The following is an 18,065-nucleotide window of genomic DNA, read 5'->3' as shown; positions in this document are numbered from 1 at the left end:
CATAAATATATCTGCATAATATATGATCATTATATATTCACATATATTTTAATATTCATACATATTTACATATATGTATTCATATATATGTACACCTCCTCCAGTTTCACACTTTGGTTGTACTGGAATATTCTGAAATGAGCACTCATTAGATGGAAAGCACAGGGATTAAGTCCCCACACCAGGTGGAGGACACATGGCTCCAGTCCCCTCACCAGTGGAGCCATGGGGATCTACTTGCCACTAGGGGTGAAGTTCACATGGACCTACTTCCCTCTGGAGAGTGGTGATTTGAATCAAATTGCAGCCTCTGGCTTTCTTGTGGCCACGTTTGTGCAGGGAGCTGCCTGTGAGAAAATGCAGGTCAAGACGGTCCAGTTGGGGCTGGGGAGATAGCTCAGTCGGTAGAGTGCTTGCCTTGTAAGCACAAGGCCCTGGGTTCGATCCCCAGCACCCCCCAAAAAAAAAAGAAAAGAAAGAAAAAAGACGGCCCAGTTGCTGTGATGATACCACCAGGAAGGCTACATGCAAAGGCCGTAGCTGTTATGAGTTGAGTCCTTGATCAGTTCAGACACCAACTCCAGGAGTAGAGAGTTCTGAGCAAAACAAGATGACCTTAATGTCCCACCAGTCCTGCATCCTTCAGATGGCCCGCTTTGCTGAGACTTTCCCTCGAATAACCTTTGATGACAAAACCTCTATAATAAACACGCTGAGCTAGCTCTGGGTCACTGTTCCTCCATCAGAGGGCAGTACTCGCCTGGTCCCACCTTTTTCTATGTGTGTCTGTTTCTTTTCTTCAACCCCCATTGCCCCTCATCCAGTTTCTCAGGCATGGGTCCTTGGCACTTTTCCATGTGGACCTACCCACATCATGGGATAGAGGGCATGAAGATGTAGTCCCCTTATAAAGCAGAGAGCACTGTGATCCATGCCCCACACTGAGCAGAAGGCACTGGGAACTAATTCACATGTATATTAATATACACTCATATATACTAATAAAGATGTTCATATATTCAGATACATACTTTCAGGTCTATTCATACATGTATTCATAAATATTCATATACATATACTAATATGTATTTGCATATAGAATATATATTCATATGCATATTAGTATACATGTCTTCTCCAGTTTTGTACTTTGAGTGTTGAACTGGAATTTTTTGGAATGGGAAATTATCTGATGGAGAGTACAGGGATTAAGTCCCTGATCAGGTGGAGAATACATGATTCTGCTCCCCTCACTGTAGAGGGTATGGGGCTCTACTCCCCTAAAAGGAACATATTCATAATCATATATTAATATTCATATTATGTACATGTACACATTCATATGCATGTACACATACAAATTCATACACATATTCATATTCATGTACATGTTCATACTCATGCATATCCATAATCATGCACATGTACAATTCATGTGCATGTACACATGCATGAACGTATTTATACATATCAATGTGTACATACACATTCATATTCATTACATTGTGCATGTACATATTCATACATTTATATTTATATTCATCTAAATGAGTATAAATTCATAATAACATTCATATTAACATGTGTATTCATATTTATGTACATATATCCATATGTATTCATATCACAAATTTATATTCATATGTAGTCGTGTACAAATTCATGCACCTACACACACATTCATCTATAAATTCACATTCATGTACATGTACACATTTATATTTATATTAATATATATTCATACTCATAAATATATTTATAACATATTTATGTATATACATATTCATATATGTGTTCATGCTCATTTCATATACATGTTGGTATTTGTATATATAGTAATATACATTTTTGTATACACATGCATATGTTCAGTCATGATCATACGTTTTCACATATATATTTGATGCATAATCAGTCATATTTATCTTACATGCATATTCATATTCATTCAAATACTCATATACATATTCACATGCTTATGCATACCTTCTCCAATTCATACCTCGAGGGTGGAACTGGAATAATGGGAAATGATTGGAAGGACTTTACAGAGATTAACTCATCTGATCGGGTGGATTATACATGGTTCTACACCCTTACCCAGTTGAGGGCATGGGGACCTGTGCCCCTGAAGCAGTAAAGGACATGGGGACCTGCGCCCCCAATGAGAACTACTTCCCTCACGTGTGGGAGGCATGGAGATCTGCTCCTACAGCTAGGTGAGTGCAGGGTGTTCTGTTACCCATACTGAGTGGAAGGTATTGGGGTATATCTCTAGATTCATGTGTAGTTTATCTACAGATTCATCTACGATTTCATTTACAGCATCTACTCCAATTCCACACTTTTAGGGTTTGGACTGGAATATTCTGGAGTGGTATATCATCTCGTGATGTGTTCAGGGATTCACCTGTCTGATCAGGGCAAGTGTACATGATTCTAATCCTCTCACCAGGTGGAGAGCATAGGAATCTACTCCCCTAATACAGTGAGGGACAGCAGGACCACCAACAGCCCAAGGTGCAGAGGGCCTGTACAACTACCCGCCTCATCTGGCAGAGTGTAGGGTAATATATTCCCCATATGCCTGGAAGGCCCTGGGATCTAATTCATGTATATGTGCTTATATATACAGATTCATTTGTATATTGATATACATATTCATTAACACATGGATATATATTCATATTCATGTCAAAACCATATTCATATTCATGTGCTTATTCACAGTCATATTCCTATAAATATGTGCATATTCACATATATTCACAGATACTCATGTACATATTTATGCACATATGCATATTCCTATATATATGTTTATAATCATTTATGTACATATATGTACATATTCAAGTACGGGTGCATGCACATGTACATATTTATGTATATTTATAAATATATATATTTTTGGTACTGGCGATTAAACTCAGGAGCACTCAAACACTAAGCTACATGCCCAACCCTATTTTGTATTTTATTCAGGGACAGGGTCTCACTGAGTTGCTTAGCACCTTGCCATTGCTGAGGCTGGCTTTGAACTCCCAATCCTCCTGCCTCAGCCTCCTGAGCTGCTAGAATAACAGGCATGCGCCACTACGCCCGACCATATTTATATTCATGTACATGTACACATTCATATTCATGCAGGTGTTCATGTTAATACACATAATCATATACATGTACAAATTTATATTCATGTACATGTACATAATAATGTACGCATATAGGCATATAGTTATATGCATACACATTCATGTTCATGTGCACATTCATACTCATGCATACTCATAATCATGCACATGTACATATTCATATTTATGTACATGTATATACACATTTATCACAATCATATTCATATATTCATGTACACAATTTATATTCCTATGCATATTCATATTTATTCACATGTTCATAATCACTTATATTTATATCCATTTCACTTAGGTATTCATGCACCTATTCATATTCCTCTGTAGATTCATATTCATGTACATGTACCCATTCATATTCATACTATACACAAATTTATGTTCATATGTATTCATATCCATTCTTATGTTCATATTCATATACATGTTCATATTCATGTACATATTTTTATATATTTGTGTTCATATGTATATATTCATGTTCATAATCATACACATTTTCACATATATATTTGATGCATATTCAATTCATTTATATTACTCTTCATATTTACATATATACATATCCACAAACATACACATATTCATATACATATTCAAATGCCTATTCATGCCTTCTCCAATTCATACTTCGAGGGTAGAATTGGAATAACCTGGAATGGGAAATCTTCAGAAGGGCCGTACAGAGCTTAACTCCCCTGATCAGGTGGATTATCCAAGGTTCTACACCCTCCGGCCTGCCCTGTGGAGGACCTAGAGATCTACTTCCCTCAAATGGTGAAGGACCTCCACTCCCCAATGAGAGCAGAGGATGGAGTCTACTCAGCTAGGCAAGGGCAGAGTGTTCCATTCCCTACACTGAGTGGAAGGTATTGGGAGATGTCTCTAAATTCATCTCTAGATTTATCTCTAGATTCATCTCATCTCTAGATTCATAGCAAGAATTTTCTGTATTCCATTTTAAAAATGGAATGGTACGTGATATTCACTCAGTTTGTTGAATAATGAATGATCCCTTAACTTAGTACAAGACAAGTTGAAATAAAAATAATAAGATAAAATAAGATAGAGTGATAAGTACTAGAATAGATAAGTTGATTTTTTGTAGCACTGGGGATTGAATCCAGGGCCTCACTGCTACCAGACCAAAATGAATATCAGCCCCAGTGAAGGATCTTATTCTAAAACTGCTGGAGAATGACTGTCTGAAATTGAGACAATCCGAGCACTTTCCCAGACTCCGTCTTCTGTTTCAGGTCAACGACCACAGAACTGGTGGCTCTAGCATCAGCTACAGCACGAGTCCTAGAGATAGAGCCAGTCCAGGGCCACTTTCAACACCAGCTCCTAAGCTGTGACCGGGGCGGGCTCCAGGGCCAGTGTTTTGATACTCTGCCATTTTATTTTTTTATATGTAGTTTTGAAAATTTGTTCTAATTTGTTGTACATGACAGTAGAGTGCATTTTGACACATTGCACACAAATGGAGCATAACTTCTCATTCCTCTGGCCGCAGGTGGGGCTGAGTCACACCAGTAGTGTAAGCATACATGTATACAGGGTTATAATGGGCTGTCTCATTCTGCTGGCCTTCCCGTCCTCCCTCTGCGCAATCCAAAGTTCCTTCATTCTTTTCTACCCCTCCCCCCGCTATGGATCAGCATCTGCTTATCAGAGAAAACATTTGACCTTTGGTGTTTTGGGATTGATTTATTTCACTTAACATGATATTCTCTAGTTTCGTCCATTTATCTGCAAGTGCAGTCTTCATGGGGAAAGTCCAGGACCAGACCTTATGATCCCAGTGATATTTCTCTGACTCGCTCCAGGGAGTTGGGCTCCAATCTCAAGTCCTGTGGCCTTGCATATGAAGGGTGTGTTTTCATGTTTCCAGAAACAGCTCCACAGGTGGAGCCTTTGAAGGCAGGTCCTTCTGCCTGTGCTAAGCGATACCCAACCTTGTTTTAGTTGAAGAATGATTCCTTCTGCTTAATTCCTTTATCTAAGATTCTTTTCTTAAAAATGTAATTGTATTTTTTAGTAACAGAATTTTTGACCAAGTCCTTTATTTGGTCTTAGATATATTTGTTCAGTGGAACAGAAATACAAGTACTTTCGAACATCCATCTTACCAATTAGCATAGAGAAACACTTGCCAAAATCCATTTTTCAGGATTCATAGATCTTTCACTTGCCCTTTCAGAATTTTTATGATTTGTAAATAAAATGACATTCTTTCTGGTAATGTGTGATTTTGCCCTCATGGATTCTGTTTTAACTTATATCTTTATTTTTTTAGAACATTTAGAAAAGAAACATGCATTTTGGAAAATAATTCTAGTTTTTCAGAATTATGTAAAGTAAATTGAGAAAATCACAACATTTTAAAAACTATTTCCCCCTCTTCAAGGCAGCCTGATGATTATCCTTACCAGCCCTTCCCTTTGTACACAATATGTACTAAATTATCATACTTTTAAATAAAAGTGGAATCATACTATGCATATTGTGTAACCTGCAACTTTCAAAGAACAGTATGTATTTGAGTTTATTTAACTGGAAATAAATCATTATTTTAAAGGGTTTCTGGTTTTTCTTCTCTTTCCTTCCATTATTCTCTTCTTGACAAATTTCATGAATGAATGTCATGTTTAAGTCCCCCTCATGAGTTTGCACATCTTTAGTTAACATAGTTTAAAGTTGATTTATGGTTATAAAACTACATATACAACTACAAGAAGAATGTAGGAGAGTATCTGTGTGACCCTGTGTTATGCAAAGATATTTTAGCCATGATACCAAAAGCACTATCTTTAAAATAAAACAAAGATAAATAACTTCATCAGCATTAATAATTTCTCCTATTAATTAAATAAAAAGTCAAGCTACAGACTGAAGGGGCATACTCGCATAGCACATATGGATTTCTATCCAAATATTTATTAACTCTCAAAATGCAACAAAACCGTGAGAAAAATATGAACATGGTTTTAAAGCACAGTTCATTCAGAGAGATGTGAGTGATAAAAAGTGGAAAAGATGCTCAACATCGTTTGTCATTAGGAAAATGCAAATTAAAGTCACAATGAGAGCGGTTCATGTCTGTAATCCCAGCAGCTCAGGAGGCTGCGGCAGGAGGATCAAAGTTCAAAGCCAGCCTCAGCAAAAGCGAGGCACTAAGCAACTCAGTGAAACCTTGTCTCTAAATAAAATAAAAAATGGGGCTGGGGATTTGGTTGAGTGGTTGAGTGTTCCTGAGTTCAATCCCTAGTTCCCCCCAAAAAATCACAGTGAGATGCTACTATTCATCTATACAATATTCAAAACTCAAAAGACTAACAACACTGAGTTTTGGAAAGAACATGAGGATGTGGAGGATTTGGACATCTCCTCGGTTGCTGGAACCACTTGAAAGACAGCTTCTTAAAAATATTAAAGAGAAGCCAAGATCTGACTCGGCCATTCCACTTCTCGTTGAATGAAAGCGTGTGCCATAAAAAGACTTGAGCAAGACTTTTTTTTTTGAACCAGGAATTGAAAACAGATGCACTTAACCACTGAGCCATGCCCCCAGCTATTTTAAAAAAAGCTTAGGTTTTGAGACAGGGTCTCACTAAGTAGCTCAGGGATTTTCCAAGTTGCCAGGGTTGGCTTTGAACTTGCAGTCCTTCTGCCTCAGCCTCCCAATCCACTGGGATCACAGGAGTACACCTCTATGCCCACCTGTTCTCTGTTTTAAGAAAAAAATAATAATGGCAAGAGAAGATAGTTCACAGCTTTTACTCACCTGTCCTTTTGTGTGTGTGTGTGTGTGTGTGTGTGTGTGTGTGTGTGTGTATGAGTTTTTCCCAGAAGGAATTGGGAAGCTTTTTCATTTCCCATTTCTTATGGGGATGGTTGAAAAATAACCAGTCTATAAAACTGAGTCTATTGGGAGCATAGTTCTTCACTTTTGTAATTTTCTCCACTCACTTGTTACTTGTTCAGGGTTTTTCTTTCTTCTTTCTTTTCCATCTGGAACAAAACTTTTGAGATCAGCTGCTCTTGTAACAGTGCCAACCTGGAAATAACCCACACCCATCAAAGGGTCAGGGGATAAGCATGTTGTGATATAGGCACACAGCAAAATACTTCTCAACAATAAAAAGGAATAACGAATTGATACTAAAACATAAACGGATCTCACTCTAAGTGAAAGCACCAGACCACAGAATGACACATACTGTGTGAGTCCATATATATAAAATTCTAGAAAGTGAGTGACAAACAGAAGATGAAGAGTGACTGTGTGACGGGACCGGGTGGTCTCAACCTGCTGAATTGCACACTTTGGGTACACACTGCTTATTTCTAAATCATGCCTCAGTAAAGCTGTTGCTAAACATTCATTCAGATTTCCTGTTCCCCAACGTCCTGCTTCAGGCTCACCCACCTCCAGGACTTCGTACAGTTTCCCCCATCTGTGGTGAGTCTCTCTTCCCTTCTCTTACATGGGCAACCAAATCCTCTCTTTGACATGGTTTGGATGTGAGGTGTCCCCCAAATGCTCACATGTGAGACAATGCAAGAAAGTTTAGAGAAGAAATGATTGGGTTACAAGAGCTTTAACCCAATCAATGAATCAATCCTGATGGGATTAACTGAGTGGTTACTGGAGGTGGGTAAATTGTGACTGGAGGTGGGCCATTGTGGGTGTGGCTTTGAGGTATGTATGTGTATCTGGCAAATGGAGACCTCGCTCTCTCTCTGCTTCCTGACCACCACGTAAGCTGCTTTCCTCTGCCACACTCTTCTGCTTCCTGTCTCATCTCAAGCCCTGAGGAATGGAGCCTGCTGTCTATGGACTGAGACCTCTGAAACCATGAGCCCTCAAATAAACGTTTCCTCCTCTACAATTGTTCTGGTTGGGTCTTTTAATCACAGCAGTGAAAATGCTGTCCAAACCCTCTTCATTTCGTGATGAGCCATTCTTCTCTTGCCCTCGACTCTTAACTTGTGACTCCATCTCTGACTTGGACCCCTGGCATTCATTAATCTTTGGCTCACGTCCCAGGTGGGAGAAGGAAAGGGTTCCTGTCTGAGGGATGGGCTGACTGCAAAATAAAAGCTGTCACATTTATATGTAAGAAATAAAAGACAAAAGGAGAGCATATCTTACAAGGCAGCTTCCCCCGAAGCCACTGCCACAGACGCCAGAGGACTTTTCTCCAGGTGCTGCTGCTGGTGCTGGTGCTGTTGTCGTCACGGACCCCCAGGGTCTGCTCCCTTAACGCTGCCTCAGGTGCCTGGCTGCCATCTATACTGCTGCCACCAAAGCTGCTACCGCTCCCTGGAGGTCCCTGGGGGTCTCCTGGAGGTCTCCTGGAGGCCCCTGGAGGTCTCCTGGAGGTCCCCTGGAGGTTCCTGGAGGTCCTTCAAGGTCTCTTGGAGGTCTCCTGGAGGTCCCCTGGAGGTCCCTGGAGGTCTCCTGGAGGTCCTCTGGAGGTCTCCTGGAGGTCCCTGGAGGTCCTCTGGAGGTCCTCTGGAGGTCTCCTGGAGGTCCACTGGAGGTCCCCTGGAGGTCCCTGGAGGTCCCTGGAGGTCCCTGGAGGTCACCTGGAGGTCCCTGGAGGTCTCCTGGAGGTCTCCTGGAGGTCCCTGGGGGTCCCTGGGGGTCTCCTGGAGGTCTACTAGAGGTTCCTGGAGGTCTCCTAGAAGTCCCTGGAGGTCCCTGGAGGTCCCCTGGAGGTCTCCTGGAGTTCACCTGGAGGTCCCTGGAGGTCTCCTGGAGTTCACCTGGAGGTCCCTGGAGATCCCCTGGAGGTTCCTGGAGGTCCCTGGAGGTCTCTTGGAGGTCTCCTGGAGGTCCCCTGGAGGTCCCTGGAGGTCTCCTGGAGGTCCTCTGGAGGTCTCCTGGAGGTCCCTGGAGGTCCTCTGGAGGTCCTCTGGAGGTCTCCTGGAGGTCCACTGGAGGTCCCCTGGAGGTCCCTGGAGGTCCCTGGAGGTCCCTGGAGGTCACCTGGAGGTCCCTGGAGGTCCCCTGGAGGTCTCCTGGAGGTCCCTGGAGGTCCCTGGGGGTCTCCTGGAGGTCCCTGGAGGTCCCTGGAGGTCCCTGGACGTCCCTGGGGGTCCTCTGGAGGTCCCCTGGAGGTCTCCTGGTGGTCCCCTGGAGGTCTCCTGGAGGTCCCTGGAGGTTCCCTGGAGGTCCCTGGAGGTCCCTGGAGGTCCCTGGAGGTCTCCTGGAGGTCTCCTGGAGGTCCCTGGGGGTCCCTGGGGGTCTCCTGGAGGTCTACTAGAGGTTCCTGGAGGTCTCCTAGAAGTCCCTGGAGGTCCCTGGAGGTCCCCTGGAGGTCTCCTGGAGTTCACCTGGAGGTCCCTGGAGGTCTCCTGGAGTTCACCTGGAGGTCCCTGGAGATCCCCTGGAGGTTCCTGGAGGTCCCTGGAGGTCTCTTGGAGGTCTCCTGGAGGTCCCCTGGAGGTCCCTGGAGGTCTCCTGGAGGTCCTCTGGAGGTCTCCTGGAGGTCCCTGGAGGTCCTCTGGAGGTCCTCTGGAGGTCTCCTGGAGGTCCACTGGAGGTCCCCTGGAGGTCCCTGGAGGTCCCTGGAGGTCCCTGGAGGTCACCTGGAGGTCCCTGGAGGTCCCCTGGAGGTCTCCTGGAGGTCCCTGGAGGTCCCTGGGGGTCTCCTGGAGGTCCCTGGAGGTCCCTGGACGTCCCTGGGGGTCCTCTGGAGGTCCCCTGGAGGTCTCCTGGTGGTCCCCTGGAGGTCCCCTGGAGGTCTCCTGGAGTTCACCTGGAGGTCCCTGGAGGTCTCCTGGAGTTCACCTGGAGGTCCCCTGGAGGTCCCTGGAGGTCCCTGGAGGTTCCCTGGAGGTCCTCTGGAGGCCCCCTGGAGGTCCCTGGGGGTCTCCTGGAGGTCTCCGAGAGGTCCCTGGAGGTCCCTGGAGTCCCCTGGAGGTCCCCGGGAGGTTCCCTGGAGGTCCCTGGAGGTCCCCTGGAGGTTCCCTGGAGGTCTCCTGGAGGTCCCTGGAGTCACCTGGAGGTCCCCTGGAGGTCCTCTGGAGGTCCCCTGGAGGTCCCTGGGGGTCTCCTGGAGGTCTACTAGAGGTCCCTAGAGGTCTCCTAGAGGTCCCTGGAGGTCCCTGGAGTCCCCTGGAGGTCTCCTAGAGGTCCTCTGGAGGTCCCCTGGAGGTCCCTGGAGGTCCCTGGAGGTTCCCTGAAGGTCTCCTGGAGGTCCCTGAAGTCCCCTGGAGGTCTCCTGGAGGTCCCTGGAGGTCCCCTGGAGGTCTCCTAGAGGTCCTCTGGAGGTCCCTGGAGGTCCCTGGAGGTTCCCTGGAGGTCCCTGGAGGTCCCTGGTGGTCCCCTGAAGGTCTCCTAGAGGTCCTCTGGAGGTCCCTGGAGGTCCCTGGAGGTCCCTGGAGTCCCCTGGAGGTCCCCTGGAGGTCCCTGGAGGTCCCCTGGAGGTCTCCCTAGGTCCTCTGGAGGTCCCCTGGGGGTCTCCTACAGGTCCTATGGTGGTCCCTGGAGTCCCCTGGAGGTCCCCTGGAGGTCCCTGGAGGTCCCTGGAGGTTCCCTGGAGGTCTCCTAGAGGTCCTCTGGAGGTCCCCTGGAGGTCTCCTAGAGGCCCTCTGGAGGTCCCTGGAGTCCCCTGGAGGTCCCCTGGAGGTCCCTGGAGGTCCCCTAGAGGTCTCCCTAGGTCCTCTGGAGGTCCCCTGGAGGTCTCCTACAGGTCCTCTGGAGGTCCCTGGAGTCCCCTGGAGGTCCCTTGGAGGTCCCTGGAGGTCCCTGGAGGTCCCCTGGAGGTCCCTTGGAGGTCCCTGGAGGTCCCCTGGAGGTCTCCCTAGGTCCTCTGGAGGTCCCCTGGAGGTCTCCTACAGGTCCTCTGGAGGTCCCTGGAGTCCCCTGGAGGTCCCCTGGAGGTCCCTGGAGGTCCCTGGAGGTTCCCTGGAGGTCTCCTAGAGGTCCTCTGGAGGTCCCCTGGAGGTCTCCTAGAGGTCCTCTGGAGGTCCCGGAGTCCCCTGGAGGTCCCCTGGAGGTCCCTGGAGGTCCCTGGAGGTCCCCTGGAGGTCTCCTAGAGGTCCTCTGGAGGTCCCCTGGAGGTCTCCTAGAGGTCCTCTGGAGGTCCCTGGAGTCCCCTGGAGGTCCCCTGGAGGTCCCCTGGAGGTCCCTGGAGGTCCCTGGTGGTCCTCTGAAGGTCTCCTAGAGGTCCTCTGGAGGTCCCTGGAGGTCCCTGGAGGTCCCTGGAGTCCCCTGGAGTCCCCTGGAGGTCCCTGGAGGTCCCTGGAGGTCCCCTGGAGGTCTCCCTAGGTCCTCTGGAGGTCCCCTGGAGGTCTCCTACAGGTCCTATGGAGGTCCCTGGAGTCCCATGGAGGTCCCCAGGAGGTCCCTGGAGGTCCCTGGAGGTTCCCTGGAGGTCTCCTAGAGGTCCTCTGGAGGTCCCCTGGAGGTCTCCTAGAGGTCCTCTGGAGGTCCCTGGAGTCCCCTGGAGGTCCCTGGAGGTCCCTGGAAGTCCCCTGGAGGTCTCCCTAGGTCCTCTGGAGGTCCCCTGGAGGTCTCCTACAGGTCCTCTGGAGGTCCCTGGAGTCCCCTGGAGGTCCCCTGGAGGTCCCTGGAGGTCCTTGGAGGTTCCCTGGAGGTCTCCTAGAGGTCCTCTGGAGGTCCCCTGGAGGTCTCCTAGAGGTCCTCTGGAGGTCCCTGGAGTCCCCTGGAGGTCCCCTGGAGGTCCCTGGAGGTCCCTGGAGGTCCCCTGGACGTCCCCTAGAGGTCCTCTGGAGGTCCCTGGAGGTCCCTGGAGGTTCCCTGGAGGTCTCCTGGAGGTTCCTGGAGGTCCCCTGGAGGTCCCTGGAGGTCCCTGGAGTCCCCTGGAGGTCCCCTGGAGGTCCCTGGAGGTCGCTTGTGGTCCCCGGAGGTCCCTAGAGGTCCCCTGGAGGTCTTCTGGAGGTCCCTGGAGGTCCCCTGGAGGTCTCCTGGAGGTCCCTGGAGGTCTCTGGAGGTTCCCTGGAGGTCCCCTGGAGGTCCCTGGAGGTCCCTGGAGGTCCCCTGGAGGTCTCCTGGAGGTCCCTGGAGGTCTCCTGGAGGTCCCTGGAGGTCTCCTGGAGGTCCCTGGAGGTCCCTGGGGGTCTCCTGGAGGTCCCTGGATGTCCCTGGGGGTCCTTGGAGGTCCCCTGGAGGTCTCCTGGAGGTCTCTGGATGTCCCTGGAGGTCTCCTGGAGGTCCCTGGAGGTCCCTGGAGGTCTCCTGGAGGTCCCTCGAAGTCCCTGGAGGTCCCCTAGAGGTCTCCTGGAGGTCCCTGGTGGTCTCCTGGAGGTCCCTGGAGGTCCCTGGATGTCTCCTGGAGGTCCCTGGAGGTCCCTGGAGGTCTCCTGGAGGTCCCTGGAGGTCCCTGGAGGTCCCTGGACGTCCCTGGGGGTCCTCTGGAGGTCCCCTGGAGGTCTCCTGGTGGTCCCCTGGAGGTCTCCTGGAGGTCCCTGGAGGTTCCCTGGAGGTCCCTGGACGTCCCTGGGGGTCTCCTGGAGGTCCCCTGGACGTCTCCTGGAGGTCTCCTGGAGGTCCCTCCTGGTCGTCTCCTGGAGGTCTCCTGGAGGTCCCTCCTGGACGTCCCTGCTGAGCCCCTCCTGCTCCACTGTCCCTGCCACTAGTGCTTGCACCACTGCCCAGAGGGTCGCTGCCGGGGAGACTCCAGGTCTGGTTGCACGCGGCCACGTCCATTCTGAGATGTTCAGAGCCTGGGGTTTGTTTGGGGTGCTGGTGGGTTTGCTGCCACTGCCATCTTGGGGCTCAGCCACCCCTGTCAGGGGACACTGGCCAGGACCTGGAGGTTCAGTGTTGGGTGCCTGTGGGTTTGGCTGCCCCTGGGGTCTTCCTGGGAGTGGGGTTGCCCCTCTAGTTACCGTCTCTCAGGGTTGCTCTTCCCTGGTGGGCTCTCTCCAAGTCCCAATGGCCTTGAGATCTCGGGATTGCAACGCGGCCAAACCCAGGGCATCTGAGGCCCAGATGGTGAGAGAGTGACAGGGTCTGCAGGGCCTCTCTGGCCACACACTCTTGTGGGAAGTCAGAGTCAGGGTGGAGGGGCTTCCAGACGCTGCCAGAGACAATTGCTCAATTTTCCCCTGAGATTTATTTTGTTTTTATTTTTTCCTTCTCTGGCATCTCTCTCCACCATATTTGGAGCAGGGTGTTTCTGTGCATCGGTTTGTTGAATATGGTAAGATAGGCAAGGTGTTTTGCATTCTGCTGCATATGCTGCATATTCTTAAATTTTTAATTTTTTCCTTCTCTTTGTATGTATTCTTCCTCTCTCTTATCTGTCTTCCTGGATTCCCTTCCGACCTTTTCTCCACCTACCAGTCAATCTCTGTTGATTGTTCTTCCACTCTTCCTGTGCATTTTTGCTTCTGGTTTCTCTTTCTCCCTCATGAACACCTTGTCCTGCACTATTCCTGTTCTTTCTGTGTTCACTACTTGAGCTTGTAAATCAATTTGGCAAATTTTCTGTTTTTATTGTGAACAGTGATTGAACTCATCATTGCTGTTTATAGCAAGAGGACAGTGGATGCCGTGCTGGAAGCTGTAACAGTTGAGGCTGTGTATTGTTTGCACTTGGTGTTGTTCATATTGGTCTCCCTTTAAAAAAAAAAAAAAAACTTTATTTATTTATTGTTTTGTGGTGCTGAGGATTGAACTCAGTGCCTTGCGTGTGCTTACCACTGAGCTACAGCCCCAGCCCTTGGTCTCCCTCTTAAAGGTGGGATACTGGAAGTCTTCAGTGACAATATTGGTCTACAGGGTAGAATCTATATTGCCTCCGATTCATACGACTAGATGGGAAAACACACAAGCAACATGAAAAAAAACAAGAGAACAAAATACCACAAACAAATCAAGATTCCCCAATAAGAGAAGCCACTGACAACACAATAGAAGAAATGTCCAAAAAGGAGTTTAGAATGTACATAGTTAATCTGATCTGCAAAGTAAAGGATGGTGTAAAGAGTGAAAGCAAAGAGAAAATACAGAAAGTGAAAGATCATTTTAATAAAGAGTTAAAGATTGTGAAAAAAAGCAGAACTCTCAAAATGAAGGAATAATAAATCAAATTATAAATTCAATGGAAAGCATCACCAACAGACTAGATCATTTGGCAGACAGAACCTCAGACAATGAAGACAAAATATTTAATATTGAATATAAAATTGACCATGCAGAGAAGATGGTAAGAATTCATGAACAGGACTTCCCAAGAATTATGGGATAACATGAAAAGACCAAATTTAAGAGGTATTGGGATAGAAGAAGGAGCAGAGACAAAAGCCAAAGGAATTCACAATCTTTTCAATGACATAATATCAGGAAATTTCCCAAACCTAAAGAATGAAATGGAAAATCAAGTGCAGATGAATAGATAAAGAAAATGTGATTTTATATATCATAAAATATATATATATATTATATATATATGATGGAATATTACTCAGCTTTAAAGAAGAATGAAATTCTGGCATTTGCTGGTAAATGGATGGAGTTAGAGAATATCATGCTAAGTGAAATAAGCCAAATCCCCAAAACCAAAGGCTGAATGTTTTCTCTGATATGTGAAAGCTAACTAACTTACAATAAGGGTGGATAGGGAAGGATAGAGTTACTTTAGATTAGGTAGAGGGGAGTGAAGGGAGGGGAAGGTATGGGGGTAGGAGGGATAGTAGAGTGAAACGTTATTACCTCATGTACATGTATGACTGCATGGCTGATGTGATCCTGCAACATGTATAATCAGAAAAATGAGAAGTTACACTCCATTTATGTATGATTAATCAAAATGTATAAATGCATTCTACTGTCATGTACAACTAATTAAAACAAATAAAATAAGTTTTTTTAAAAAAGAATATCTTAAAAGCTGGGGCAGGACCAGTTGAGCCATTCAGAAGGGTCTGGCTCTAACAAAGCAATGGACCTGCACTTGCTTCATTTATATTGGTACACATCAAAAGGGACTGGTAGAAGTTCCTTTGAGAAAAACAAGGTAGGGATGGGGGTAAGCAGGTCATTTGGCTCTAGTCGGTCACTCCCATCTCCATTGCTTGTACTTGAACCTAGTGGTGAGTTAACCACGTGGCTCAGGTGTTCTTGAACAGTGGATATCTGACTGGGAGTTCCTGAGGCTAGGCATTTCTGGTTAATGGCTGGAACTTCACCTGGTTCTCAGTCATTGATGGTTTCCTGGATATCCCCCTTTTCTACTTTTTTTTTTTTTTTTTTTTTTTTTTTTTTTTTTTTTTCAGTGCTGGGGATTTGAACCCAGGACCTTGTGCTTGCAAGGCAAGCACTCAACCAACTGAGCTATATCCCCAGCCCTTTTTCTACTTTTAAATGCACATAATGGGCAGTTGCTTCTAGTTCCTGGATCCTTGTTCTGAGGATATGACAACCTATTATCACGATACAAAAAAGAATTAATAGCAAACACATCATTCCAATTATATACCATGCAGAATGTTTCAACATATTTCTAGGATTAAAACCATTCAATTCATGAAATATTTGATCAGCTAGAGATACAGGGTCTATGAGACTGATCCTGCTTTTCTTAATATCCTGGATATTATGATGTAACTCCATAATATCCAGGTTGTTATTATTGCTATGCCAAATACTCATTAGATGATTTTTAATTCAGTCTCAATTTTTCATCAATATTTATCTAATTGTACAGGGCTTTGGAAGAATCTTGAGCCAAATTTTTAAGAAAATGAGCTTTGTTAGATTAATTTCTTACAGGTTACATGATATTTATCATCTTTTTCCTCATGCTTACATTTCCAGTAATTAAGCATAAGGGAATTAAATACAGGCTCGCAGGCCAGGGCAGGAAATCTTCTTGTAGTTCCTGCCTATAAAGTTAAGTATGCGGCCACCTGTAAGATGCAGAAAATCTGAGGCAACAGTTAAATACCAGAGATTTTTTGAATATTATCTTCTCTGAAAGTTAGAATATTACCAATGAAACTTCCAGGGGTCGTAGAATCTTGCCCCCATATATAGTGAATGTGGGAACAGATAGAAGCCTGATACCTTAGAATATAGAGGGCCCAAATTATCATCAAATAAGAAATAGCTGCCAGAAGCCCAAATGCGACTTTCTGATCTTTCTAGTGCACCATCGGTCAGTTTGCTGGGCTCTGATTTGGTCTTCAATACGTGGTCACTAGTAGTGCAGTCAAATCCAAACACTAGGGAGGAGTCTGAATCATATGGAGTCTCAAAAAATCAGAAGGGTGGTATATCTAATCTTATTTTTGTATTCTGAAAATATTTCTAGATAGTTCAACTGTTTTCTAGTTTCTTAGATCTTCCACTATATTCAAATTCCAAGTCAAACGTTGTTGCCTGTAAACTCCTTTTAAGAAGTAAGCGAGACACGGCTAGTGCCGTGCTGCCACATTCAGCCTTCCTGGCTGGGAACCTTCTGGTGGAGGTGACGTTCTGATGTCTTCTATCAATTTTTGAAGATCCATCCAAAATACATCCACCACTTTTGGAGATTTCATGTTGTATTGGCGAGGCATTCGCACATTCCATCCATTTAGGAAAGGTGCCGAATTTTATTGTGGAACTATTAGGGTGATAAGCTATTGGAGAATGTTCCATGGAAATGACTGGCTTGTGAGGAGGTCCCATTTTAGTGACTCTCTGGATGTATGATCTCAAGTCCCTTGGGCCAGTGTGATTGGCTGATCTAGGTCCCTCACATGCTGTCTTTTCCTTGAAGGTTACGTTTAGACAGCCAGCATGTTTACCATGGGAACAGCATATAGGTAAGTTTCCGTGTAGCCAGTATAATTAAATCCAGTCAGATGGATGGGTGTAACGTCGGTATCTGTAAAGCCTCCCATCACGTGAGTATCATTGGTAAATACTGGCATGGATTCTCCAGTCCATACCACTGTGTGCACTAGGGGTGGATTTGGGAAGTAGGTCCAATAAGTTTCCCCATGAACTCCACTTACCTGACAGCACAATAGAGCTAGCATGGCCACTAACACTGTGCTTGGAGATTTAATACCTCTTTGTGGTTGAACCATCCTCTCAGCCTGTTGCATCAGATTCTTCAGTTGTCTCCATGATGGCAGATTAGTTTCTCTGGAAATACACAAGTCTAGCCTCTACTTTATGGTATTATTATTTATTTTATTATTATTATTTTTTTTGTGGTGCTGTGGATTGAACCCAGGGCTTCGTGCTTGCAAGGCAAGCACTCTAAGGACTGAGCTATCTCCCCAGCCCTCCTTGTGGTATTATTAAATCTGGTTTATTCTAATTGCTTCATGTGTTGCTCAGTAGTGATGAGACTTTTAAAATCACCATGTAAGAAACTTTAAAAAAATAGTTTTGTGAGATTTAGTGGGTTTATGTAGGGTTCTGTTTCCCCCTTTTTTACTTTTTAAAATCATAGAAAAATGTTGATATAAGCTGGAGCATCATTAGCCTTAAATTGTAGACATTGGCCTAGCATTGTACAAATCTTTAGACAGTAAGAGTGACTTAATAAATATTTTTACTTGGCCAGGAAATTAGTAAAAGTTATCTGTAAGGCAAGTGAGGATTGTTTTTTTTTTTTTTTTCTTTTTTTTTTTTCAAGTGAGGATTGTTAAAGTCAATGTTATTGATCTGAAGAGGGCATTACAGTTTAAAAAAGACCTAGTTTTTACCAAATGTATGGTTTGATTTTGTCTCTAGTAATGGACAAAATTATAAAATAGGGTCAGTATAGATATCGAAAGTCAGTTTTACTACTTGTTTGTCTTATATGTATTAGCCTTATTATCTTAAATCAACCTAAGTTGTTATATTAGAATTGGTACTTGTATAAGGCATTAACAAACAGTAGTTGTAAGATTTGTAAGGGAAATACAGTATAAAATTAGCAAGAATAAAAG

The 18,065-nt window shown here is 45.5% G+C and overlaps 1 non-coding gene across 1 annotated transcript; it reads left to right on the top strand.

Moving 5' to 3' along the window:
- The first annotated feature begins 386 nt into the window (after positions 1-386).
- Trnat-ugu (transfer RNA threonine (anticodon UGU)) lies at positions 387-460 on the top strand. The gene has a single exon. It is a non-coding gene; the product is annotated as a tRNA-Thr (tRNA).
- Positions 461-18,065: the final 17,605 nt, after the last annotated feature.

The sequence above is a fragment of the Sciurus carolinensis genome, chromosome 15 (genome assembly GCF_902686445.1).
Source record: "Sciurus carolinensis chromosome 15, mSciCar1.2, whole genome shotgun sequence".
NCBI classification, from domain to species: domain Eukaryota; kingdom Metazoa; phylum Chordata; class Mammalia; order Rodentia; family Sciuridae; genus Sciurus; species Sciurus carolinensis.
The sequence above is the reverse complement of the archived record's forward strand: the minus strand, read 5'-3'. Positions and strand labels throughout refer to the sequence as shown.